The 12,558-nt window shown below is 43.5% G+C and overlaps 1 protein-coding gene across 1 annotated transcript in view; it reads right to left on the reverse strand.

Moving 5' to 3' along the window:
- Window positions 1–12,558, reverse strand: part of FAAP100 (FA core complex associated protein 100) — a 41,690-nt gene that overhangs the window by 12,288 nt on the left and 16,844 nt on the right. The window contains exons 11-13 of the transcript XR_012851676.1: window positions 9,637–9,716; window positions 7,585–7,798; window positions 4,588–4,696 (exon numbers count right to left, since the gene is read on the reverse strand). The gene's annotated coding sequence lies outside the window, so the exon portion shown is untranslated. The remainder of the gene's footprint in view (window positions 1–4,587; window positions 4,697–7,584; window positions 7,799–9,636; window positions 9,717–12,558) is intronic.

Genomic DNA, 12,558 nt, shown 5'->3' on the forward strand with positions numbered 1-12,558 from the left:
AGTGCCCTAATAACAGTGGCCCCCATAAAAGTAGAATCCACAGTGCCCCTTATAATCAGTAATAGCCACAGTTGTTCTTAGAGCTCATTCACACGAATATGAATCTCGTCCGTGTGACGGCCATTAAGACAACGGCCGTCACACGGACTCATGTATTTCAATTGAGCCGTTCACGCGACCGTTGTTTCAACGGTGCGTGTGAACAGTCCATTGAAAAATAGGACATGTCCTATTTAACTGCGTGTCACGCATCCCCTATATAGACTGTAGTCTGTGGGGGATCCGTGATAACACGTCCCGCAGGGGTGCACCTCGGACGTGAAAAACAAACACCCCCTAACACCCTCTCAGGGGACTGGCCCTGGGACTCTCCTGACGTCATGCTGATGTAGAATAAACCCGGCAGGTGATGTTACTGGTGATGAGGCAACGCTGCCGGCTACTTCCCCGCAGTCCAGTGGTGTAGGGGTATACTATTATTAGATTATCCATCCAGTGTGTGCGTTGTGAGATTGGAGCGTTTCCATGGTTCCCGTACACACAGTATGGCAGACAAAGTTTGCTCAATGTCTGCTCTTCCGGAGTTTCCTTTGTCCCCTCCCCTTTTCCCCCCTGTGATTGGTTCTTTTTGGGGATAGACATGTATATATATATATATATATATATATATATACATACATACATACATACATACATATACACACACACGAGATGTTTGTGTTTTATACTATATATTTATGGCCTGATGAAGACACATGTCCTGCGTCGAAACGCGCAGCCTGTATTTAATTTCATCCATTAAACAAGTTTATTATAGCAGCGCCTAGCAATTGGTCCCATTTTTCCTTCCTTTTTTACTCTAAGGCGCAATGTGGTCAGACATCGTGCTCTAAATAGTGCAGGGTTTAAGTGGCAGGTGGTAAGACAGGGAGAAGAAAGTAGTCTTTGGGTCAGACCAGCGGCGTAACTAGAAACGACTGGGCCCCATAGAAAACTTTTGAATCCCCATTCTCGAGCATTTATCAGCTCCATGTGCAGTAAGATTTAAGGCAATGACGCATTTTGCTGCCAAGTGGCGTTTAAAAAAAATACTAGGCCTTGAGGGGTGCCCTATGTTACCCCAGAACAGACCACTTTATTATCAGACCTCAGACCAGACCAAAAAAAAATATTTCAGACCCATTATACCAGACACAGGTCGTCCATTTCACTTCTAAGTACCGACTTGCTGACATTGGGCAGCGTCAGGACATTGTGTACGGGGCTGGCAGGTGCGTTGCCGGATCTTTAAAGATCAGGGGCACATATATACACTACCGTTCAAAAGTTTGGGGTCACCCAGACAATTTTGTGTTTTCCATGAAAACTCACACTTATATTTATCAAATGAGTTGCAAAATGACTAGAAAATATAGTCCAGACATTGACAAGGTTAGAAATAATGATTTTTATTTGAAATAATAATTTTCTCCTTCAAACTTTGCTTTCGTCAAAGTATGCTCCATTTGCAGCAATTACAGCATTGCAGACCTTTGGCATTCTAGCTGTTAATTTGCTGAGGTAATCGGGAGAAATTTCACCCCATGCTTCCAGAAGCCCCTCCCACAAGTTGGATTGGCTTGATGGGCACTTCTTGCGTACCATACGGTCAAGCTGCTCCCACAACAGCTCTATGGGGTTGAGATCTGGGGACTGCGCTGGCCACTCCATTACAGATAGAATACCAGCTGCCTGCTTCTTCCCTAAATAGTTCTTGCATAATTTGGAGGTGTGCTTTGGGTCATTGTCCTGTTGTAGGATGAAATTGGCTCCTATCAAGCGCTGTCCACAGGGTATGGCATGGCGTTGCAAAATGGAGTGATAGCCTTCCTTATTCAAAATCCCTTTTACCTTGTACAAATCTCCCACTTTACCAGCACCAAAGCAACCCCAGACCATCACATGACCTCCACCATGCTTGACAGATGGCGTCAGGCACTCTTCCAGCATCTTTTCAGTTGTTCTGCGTCTCACAAATGTTCTTCTGTGTGATCCAAACACCTCAAACTTCGATTCGTCTGTCCATAACGCTTTTTTCCAATCTTCCTCTGTCCAATGTCTGTGTGCTTTTGCCCATATTAATCTTTTACTTTTATTAGCCAGTCTCCGATATGGCTTTTTCTTTGCCACTCTGCCCTGAAGGCCAGCATCCCGGAGTCGCCTCTTCACTGTAGACGTTGACACTGGCGTTTTGCGGGTACAATTTAATGAAGCTGCCAGTTGAGGACCTGTGAGGCGTCTATTTCTCAAACTAGAGACTCTAATGTACTTGTCTTGTTGCTCAGTTGTGCAGCGGGGCCTCCCACTTCTCTTTCTACTCTGGTTAGAGCCTGTGTGTGCTGTCCTCTGAAGGGAGTAGTACACACCGTTGTAGGAAATCTTCAGTTTCTTGGCAATTTCTCGCGTGGAATAGCCTTGATTTCTAAGAACAAGAATAGACTGTCGAGTTTCACATGAAAGCTCTCTTTTTCTAGCCATTTGGAGAGTTTAATCGAACCCACACATGTAATGCTCCAGATTCTCAACTAGCTCAGAGGAAGGTCAGTTTTATAGCTCCTCTAAACAGCAAAACTGTTTACAGCGGTGCTAACATAATTGCACAAGGGTTTTCAAGTGTTTTCTAATCATCCATTAGCCTTCTAACACAGTTAGCAAACACAATGTACCATTAGAACACTGGAGTGATGGTTGCTGGAAATGGGCCTCTATACACCTATGTAGATATTGCATTAAAAACCAGACGTTTGCAGCTAGAATAGTCATTTAGCACATTAACAATGTATAGAGTGTATTTCTGATTAATTTAATGTTATCTTCATTGAAAAAAACTGTGCTTTTCTTGCAAAAATAAGGAAATTTCTAAGTGACCCTAAACTTTTGAACGGTAGTGTATGTATAACACATGACAGGCTTCGATACAGCGCCTCAGCAGTCCACGGTCCCTGGATATATTTTATAATGTGGGGCCTACATATCATTTGTCTCTTCACTTCCATCAACCTATGTATGATAATAAACCCCTAAATAATATATACAGCCCTACAGTTACCAAATAATACCACTCCACAAGGAACACATATCACCATACTATCACTGAATAAAACCCGGTATACTGAACCAACATTACCAATCACACCTCTATACAAGAAGCAAACATTAACCCATGATATGAGCAGCTGAACCCCAAGACTGGAACATGAGGAGATAAAAGTCTCTTCTTATAAGGGAACCCTAGAAAAACTACACCAGGGGTCCTGAACTGGCGGACTGCGGATTCCAGTTGTCCGGACCAGTGGCATATGGGCGACTGACACATTCAATTGTATCTGCGTCCCACGTTGGGCCTGCAGCCGATTAGATCCCTGCGCAGTCTGGTGCGATGGCGTCACTGCATTGCGCCATCCTAAGCAAGGGTCCCGTCTCGGCATCTCAGGCCACAGGACTGAGGAGGTTGTGGAGCTCCGTTCATCGTGAGCAATCGTTTTGGTGCGGCACCATTTACAAGGGGAGGTGTGTGGCACTATTTACAAGGGGAGGTGTGGCACTATTTACAAGGGGAGGTGTGCGGCACTATTTACAAGGGGAGGTGTGCGGCACTATTTACAAGGGGAGGTGTGGCACTATTTACAAGGGGGGGTGTGCGGCACTATTTACAAGGGGAGGTGTGCGGCACTATTTACAAGGGGAGGTGTGCGGCACTATTTACAAGGGGAGGTGTGTGGCACTATTTACAAGGGGAGGTGTGTGGCACTATTTACAAGGGGAGGTGTGTGGCACTATTTACAAGGGGAGGTGTGGCACTATTTACAAGGGGAGGTGTGTGGCACTATTTACAAGGGGAGATGTGGCACTATTTACAAGGGGAGGTGTGTGGCACTATTTACAAGGGGAGGTGTGTGGCACTATTTACAAGGGGAAGAGTTATCAGGGACATGGGCTCGATGATGGGAATTTTTTAGAGCAAAGATAATTAAAGGGGAATGCCACCTCTAATTAAAAGGTTTGGCCAATTTATTAATCTGACTCATGTTGTAATGTTGCCAGCCGTAATCACCATCTATATGACCTCACACGTTGTGCCGTCACACAGCCAAAAAGTCTATGGACTTGACACTGATGTCTGCAGTTGCATCAAGAACTAAAGGACACGAGTTTGGAGCATGTGCCTGTAGTTTTGTTGAACACTTAGAGCCAGCGCTAGATGGGTCCCACCTGAGTAATTGATTGTTAGGGTACATGCTCAGTTTTACAGATATACAATTCTACTGAGCAGAGCTCCCCCAGAATCCGGATCTTTACCTTTCTAATATATGAACCTTACTTATTCTGTAGCTTCCTCAGGCACCGATCCTTTATTTTTCGTCAATAGTGATGTCACGTGATCACATTGGCCAATCTCAGTAGGCCGTGGTGGATGTAACGTCACTTCAGCGTGCCATGGTAATACAAAGGATAACAGACAATTGTCATACGTGGGTAAAGGAAAACAAATGGATGTGTTGACAAGTTGTGTGATCCGATTTATCGGAGCAGGTTTCATGTTCTCACCTTTCACGTGTAGCTCTTGAGTCTCATCTCCCTTCACCACTTCTTCACTGACGCTTTTGTTTTCAAGTTTCGGTGTTTTCCTCAGCTCAATTCACCTGATCGGGAACCTCTATAATTCAAAAAGGAAACAGTCAGTAAGTAGCAGATGTTTCTATTCTCTTTGGGAAACCTTTAGATGGAGCTTTTGGATTAATCTGGTATTTGATGTGTTTCATATAGGTATGGGAGTGTTCTCCGCATTATCTAGGAGAATGGGGCTACACAGCAACGCCTCTTTTTTTCTTACTCTTTAAGGACGGCTAAATTTGGCTTTTTTTTGCCTCTCGGTTTGAGTGATTTCGATGTTGCTGCGAGAAGTCTTGTTTTCCAATGCAAATATAACCTGCCGTGTAAATCCATCAGTCATGGCGATTGCAATAACTGGGGCTGACCAGGGGGGACAAAGAAAGGCCTCTCATTTTGTTGCCGGATCGTGGCATGAAAAGGGTTAAAGGAACAGTGTCATCACAAATTATTTTTTTATATGTTAAAGATGTTAGTGCTTTATTAAAAACGTTTATATTCATTTGTGTGTTTGTGTTTTACTTTTTCTTATTTTTACACTTTTTCTTCCCTATGGGGGCTGCCATTTTTTGTTCCATTTCTGTCTGTGTCGATTAACGACACATACAGACATGGAATACGGCAGCCACAGTCCCATAGGGACTGCGAACGGCTCCCGTCCCATTGACTTCAGTGTACGGCGTCTGTGTGGGAACTGCGCATGCGCCGCTCCCACACAGTCCAATTCGAAATTGGCGCCGTCCGGCGCCATTTTCCTGTGGACCGGAAGTCGCGGCCGGACAGTAATATTACTACTTCCGGTCGCGGCTTCCGGATTTGTGCACTTGGACCAGCGGCAGCAAACGGAGCGGACGGGCCGGAGGGAGCCGCGGCGGCAGGAGTAGGTAAGAGATTTCAATGTATGTTCGTGTTTGTGTGTGTTTACTACTGTATGTAAACCTACTACACTGTGTGTTAGCTCAAAAAATGGCGACACACAGTGTAGGAGGTTACACCGTTCAAACCCCTCGTTTATCCCGGCACTAGCCAGGATAAAGGAGGGGGGGGATGCTGAGAGCTCACTAGAGCGAGGGCTTTTAACCCAATGTTGCAATGCTGCAATTTTGGGAATAGCTCCATCTAGTGACCAAAAATGGGTAGTATTATAAATTAGAATTAATTTATAATATTTCCTGACTCGTGAAAAAAATAAAAAAAATTTGAACAATGTTTAATCACCCACACACTAAATGTTTAATTTAAAAAAAAAAAAACATGTTTTTCTGGCAACACATTCCCTTTAAGTAGGTCTCCACATGCAGTGTATGCAGACGTACACCCCCTGCTCATGTAGGGTTATACAACTAGACAGATGTGCAGTTCAGGATTCTGGGAAAGATGGGCTCGCTGTTATCATTTTAGGGTCGTCTCATTTCAACAAAGGCAAAGTAGAGATAAGACGTAGGATGCCGGATGGAATTTTTAAAGGAAAACTTTGTGCACAAATAAAAAAAATGGGGGGATTTACTATTGTGTCTGGGTTTAAAAATTGTTGAAAAATTGGCCAAATTTTGGTGCAAATTGGCACAATTTTGACGTGTGCGCCTCACTAGACGCTTTTTTAAAAGGTTCTGAAAAAGAGGCGTGGCTTGTCAGAAAGGGCGTGGCTTAAATATGCCAACGTGTGCCAAAAATGTGCTGAAAAACTGCGACAAAATATGGCAAATCATAAGTAGTATAAGGAAGAGAAAAGCGCCTAACAGGTTATACAAGATGCGCCAAAATGATCACGCTAAACAAAGATAAATTTGGCGCATTTTGTGCGGGCCTGTACAGCATTAGTAAACGTCGGCCATTGTGTTACGTCTAGTGCAATAGAGAATCCCTGTGTCACACATCGCCCCCTCAGGTCCTGGCATAAGTGTATACATTTTGCGCGCAGTGCACCATTATCTCTTGGGCCTCTTGCACGCGACCGTATTGTTTTTTACCGTCCGCAAATATGATCCGTAGTGCTTCTGTATTTACGGATCCGCAAAAAAAAAAGTGTGGCTACAAACGCTGTCACCAACATGTCCCAACCCCTTGAAAAGGTCACATGATTGCTCAGGAACAATTTTCTTGATGAATCCTCTGCCGTCGCGTAGCAACACTGCCGCAATTACGGACGGCTACGGATGCACATGTGTAGCCTTCCGCAATTTTGCACGTGCCCATAGACGTCTATGGTCGAGTAGGTGCCGCAATTGCGGACAGGACATGTTCTACATTTTGCGGATCATTTAGACGGCCCAGACACACATTCGTAAATATACGGAGAGGAGTCTGTGGACTATAGAAATGAATGGCTCCGCAGATTATCCGTAAGGGATAAAAACTCCGGTCGTGTGCACGGGGCCTCAGGGTCCATGCACACGTTGCGGTTCGCATTGAAAAAACGCATCAAAAACGGCATTATCATGATTTGATTTTCAATGCAATTGGATAAAAAAAAACGCAACCGTGTAGAAAAAAAAAGCAACAAATTCGGGTAAAACGCAAGCGAGTTTTGGATGCGTTTTTTTCTATTAAGTTCGAACCGCAAATCAACCGCAACGCTCGATTGTACCCCTACATAATAATCTGCGTTTATATAGAACTGACAACACCGCACCACATCAGCCCCGTCAAGGAGTAAATCACCATATTGGTAAAATATCCCCTAGACCATGATGGATGTCCGTCTCCAAACAGAAAATAGTACGGCGCAGATGCAGTGACCTTCAGTGCCTACTTAAAAATAAATAAAATGATTCTATTCCGCCTCGGTGAAAAGGCTACACAGTCCTCAGGGCACAACATTACACACAGCTGTCAATGCTCTATAATAACCAGACAGCAAAGCAAAAAAACATGACGTCCCCCCCCCCCCCCCCCCCCGAAAAGCAATGTAGGTGTATAATGAGAGATATTAACCCCTTCCTGCACCATAACATTCATAAACATCCATGGGTCAGGTGACGCGTATATCACACGTGGGCCTGGGTACAGTGAGTGCCATCTTCTGGTGCGGAGAACGTAGAGACGTCTGATCTCCTCCGTTTTCGCTGTTACTCCCTCTTGACGTCATGAAGAAAAACTGGTGATATGACCGCTGGGGATTCTTCACGTGACAAGTCAGCCCTGGGTCCTAAAGAGAGACAGGCGGGTGTTAGATGACAATCAATGATCCTCAGCAGAAATGTCTGTGATTGAAAATCAGTTCCATTCATCTAAATGAAACTTGCAGAAAACCCGGCACCGGCTGAACAATCAACCCCATGATTAGAACGGATTTTCAGTTGCAGAAAATTTCTGCAACCAAATCTGCCGTGTGTGACTGCATCCTTAAAACAGGATTTTTGGAGTACTCACCGTAAAATCCTTTTCTCGTCCAGTTCGTTGGGGGACGTAGACCGCGCCTGGTACGGTAGGTTTTAATCCGGAATGGGCCCATTCCCTTGTACGTGATAAGCGTTGTAGGGAAGTATGGAGCTCGCTCATGGGATGAGCGCGCTCCATACACTGCGGGTGTCAACTGTGTTTTACAGCTGACACCTGGGACTAACGGAATTCTGCGGCCAATCGTGACCACAGCATCTGAAGTGTTGAAAAAGAGGGGGCGGACATCTCATCGGCGGACAATGCGATCGGAGGGTGCCAATTGTTGCCATGGCAGCCCAGGGGCCTAATGAATGCCCCCAGGTCTGCCTTTTGTCTGCCTCCGTTAAGCAGTGTCTCTGGCAGGGCTTAACAGGAGCCTGTAAAAATTACAATATACGGCAATACATTAGTACAATCGCTGGTTCAATCGCTGGGGGGGGGGGGGGGTAATAAAATGTGTAAAATAAAGTTTGTTAAAGTTATTAGTAGTGGAAAAAAAATACACATATATTAAAAAGTTTAAAAAAAATAACTTTTCCCATTTTTCCTCAAAAGTAATGTCAAATTTTTTTTAATTCAAAATAAATAAATATCGCTGTGTCCGTAAAAGTACCATTATTTAACTTCCACGGTGAACGCTGTAAAAAACAATAATGTAAAACGCCAAAATCTTGGTTTTTTTGGTCACCTTCGCTCTAAAAAAAATTGTAATAAAAAGTGATCAAAAATTTTTATGTACCAATAAATGTAACTAATAAAAAGTACAGCTCGTCCCGCAAAAAAAAAAAAAGGCCTCGCACCGCTCAATCTACGGAAAAATAAAAAAAGGTATGGCTCTCAAAACGTGGTGAAACAAAACTAATTTTTTTTATAACAAAAAGGTTTTGATTTTTTAAAAGAAGTAAAATATAAAAAATATATATAGAAATTTGGTATCACCGTAATCGTATTGAGCTGCAGAATTAAGTTAAGTTGTCTTTTTTTTACCGTTCGGTGAACGCCGTAAAAACGAAAACCAAAAAACAATGTAGGAATCGCAATTTTTTCCAAAAAGGGATAAAAAAAATAAATAAATAAAAAAAGACAAAAAGGGATAAAAAAAAATAAAATAAATAAAAGGAAAAATAAATGCCGTTGTTAAAAGGTTTCTAATAATAAGACATATATATATATATATATATATAAAAATGAAAAAACCCTGCTTTCCTAGCATAATTGCCATTAGCGGAGGTGAGACAAAGCTGCTCTGTTTTCATGGTGTCAGTGATAAGAGCCGGGTAAGACACATGCAGGACATGCTCAGGTTTGGGAGCTCGCGGCCTCCTCCGCACTATGTATGTGCTCACAATGACCTTATTTTTACATCTGAAGAGAACACAAAGAGCTTTTCACTGGACTTGAGCCGCGATCGGGTTTTCAGAAGCGATACAGTGCGCTTCAATAATTGATAAGCTGTCAGCGCTTTTGGGAAACTGCCTGCCAGCTACCAGTCCATTAGCTTAAATCCATACCCCCAGACACCCAGCGCAGAACAAAAGGGAATACGAGTTCTGCATTAACCCTGTCACCCCGTCAGATGCTTATTCTCTCCATAACACGTCATACCTATACAAATGCAGCGCTCCACGCCGATCCTCACAATGCCTGTTGCACGGATCCGCCAAGACCAATTCAATGAATACAAACTGTGGAAAATAGACAGATGAGGGTTAATGGCAGACGCTGGCGAACAGTCCGATACTGGCACCAAAATTATATTTCCCTGCTGCAGAATTTGACGATCTAGGGCAGAACGAGGTCAGCCCGAGACTTGACGTGAGACACAATTTATAATACATACCGTGCCGCAAGTCACATCCGTAATGGGGACAATGACAAACGCAGAATCAGTTCCCGAGAACATCAAAATAAAAGGACTATTACATGAAACCCACTGTATTTTATAATTCGTTACAAAAAAAAACACAAAATTATTCCTCTGGGTCGAGGGGCCGGCAGAAAGCCTGAAAAATGGCTGAAACCTTTAAAAATGGCCCGTGGTAACAGTAGCCCAATGGGATCGTCCAGCCTTCCTATGGAGGGACATCAGGATAGATTTGCTTCTAAGTCATAATTGGGGAGTTTCCCTTTAAGACTCGGACTACCTGTTGAGCACATATGATAATAGTCCCTGACAGGCTGGATAAAGGGGAGGTTCAGCTTTGTAATAGCCCCCCCTCTCCTGATCACAGGCTTTCGAGGGGTTGCCCAAACCTTATAAATGCCCAAAATGCCAATGCTTTGTGGTAGTGGTGCGGCTTCTGTTGTCAAAAGCATATTTGTCACAGATTAAATGTACTGCAGCGGGGCAAACAGTACCAAAAACAGGACTGGCGATATAGTATTTGTTTTAGGAAATGTGTCTAAAATTAGCTCCATAAAAAAAACTAGATGCTGCAATTTTACTGCAGTGACATAAAGTGTGAACTTGGCCTTAAAGGGGTATTCCCACCAAACATGTTGATCAATGTTTGAATGCTAGGGGCCCTGCCGATCACTAGAACGGGGTCCACGAGTCCCCTATTCCCCCACACCCACCGTGAGTAGTGGTGCAGAGGTGAAGCTTGTGCGACGCTGCTCTCTACAAGCTCAATGGTAGTTATGGAAATAGTAAAACGCGACGCTGCGATTGGCGAGTGTCCCAGCGATCACATATTTAATCACCGATCGATATCTTTAACCCTTTCACGACCGCAGATATGTAAATCTATGTCATGAAAGGGGATTTAAATATGGCGTCCGCTCACAGGCGGAGCGGGTGCCATAGCCGGGGGGTGTCTGCTGTGTTGCACAGCAGGGACCCAGCAGCAATGCTTGCAATGGGAACGATTTCTGATCGCAAGCATTTAAGCCCTCAGATGCCGGTTTCAGATGTGACCACCGGCATGTGAGGGGTTTTTACGGCCCCTTTCACTTCGGGGCCGGTCGCCGACTCCCACGCGGCGAGATCGCGGGACTCGTGTATTCAACTAGCAGGTGGGAGCCTTGTGAACGCTCCCAGCCCTAATATAGGGAGATTGCCTGCGGCAGGTCCCAATAGCAATGCACTAATTTTGCCATAAACATGGCATAAGCGATCTGATGATCGCAGTTTCAAGCCCCCTTGGGGGGGGGGCTAAATTAAAGTGTAAAAAAAAAAAAGAAAAAGTTTTTTTTTTTTTAAAAATACGTAAAAATGCAAAATTACCCCCTTTCCCTAGATCACATATAAAAATAAACAAACACATGAGGTATCCCCGTGTCTGAAAATGACCAATAAAAATATAAGAAAAATATGTATCCAAAACGGTAAACACCATAGCGGGAAAAAAGGTCAAAATGGCCGAATCACTGCTTTTTTTTTTTGCCACTTAAACTCCCACAAAAAAAATTAAATAGCGTGATCGAAATGCCCGATATTTCCCAAAATGGTATCAATAAAAACTACAACTTTCCACGCACAAAAAGACGCCTTACGCAGCTCTGTACACAGAAATATAAGAAAACTTACAGGGGTCACAATATGGCGATGCAAACTTTTTTCTTCCTTTCAAACAGTTACATTTTTTTAAAAGGTACTAAAACATAATAAAAACGATATAAATGTGGTATCACCGTGATCGTACTGACCCGCAGAATAAAGGGAACACGTAAAAACAAAACCCATAAGAAAATGGTGGAACTGCTGTTTTTTTCCCCAATTCTGATTTTTTTCCGGCTTCCCAGCACATCACACATAATATTAAATAGTAGCATTAGAAAGTACAACTTGTCCCGTAAAAATAAAGCCCACATGTGGTAGTCAATGAAAAAATAAAAAAAGTTATGACCTTTTGAAGGCAGAAAGGAAATAACAAAAGCATAAAAACTAAAATGAGTCTGGTCCTGAAAGGGTTAAAAAGGGGGTTGTATGAGAGGAGAAAAACATTGCCACTTGCTTTCAAAATCAGCGTCCAGGTTGTGTGTGGTATTGTGGCTCAGCTCTATTCACTAGTATAGTGCAATACCAGCCACAGCCTAAGGACAAGAGTGGCGCTGTTTCCTGGAAGCAAACCGTGTTTTTTCTAATCTTACATAACCCTTGAAGTGGTAATAAATCTAGAGACTCGCCGCATTCATAGCAAGTCTGGAAACTCCAATAACACTGATACGTACGCCGTACCTGCAATGAAACCATTAAACTGCTGCTCTCTCTGACATCTCTAGAAATGTTACCAGAATTATCCGCAGTGTTAACGACATCACTAAGTGCAAAGAGAATTGTTCTCGGCTCCACAGGACACGACTCATTTCCAGGCTCAATCACAACAATTATGTTATTTACCAAACCCGGCTAAAGACACCACTTAGGGTGAGAGGATGCATCCGAACTATTACTCCATCCAATTTACCAATCTGTCATCGTTCCCGGCTTTGTGATGCCAGAAGTGACCTAGACTGCGCAGACCAACCCCAGAATGTCACATTCGATAAAATCCGCTTATATGTGAAAACTTTCAGATAGGTGTA

The sequence above is a fragment of the Rhinoderma darwinii genome, chromosome 13 (genome assembly GCF_050947455.1).
Source record: "Rhinoderma darwinii isolate aRhiDar2 chromosome 13, aRhiDar2.hap1, whole genome shotgun sequence".
Lineage (NCBI taxonomy): Eukaryota > Metazoa > Chordata > Amphibia > Anura > Rhinodermatidae > Rhinoderma > Rhinoderma darwinii.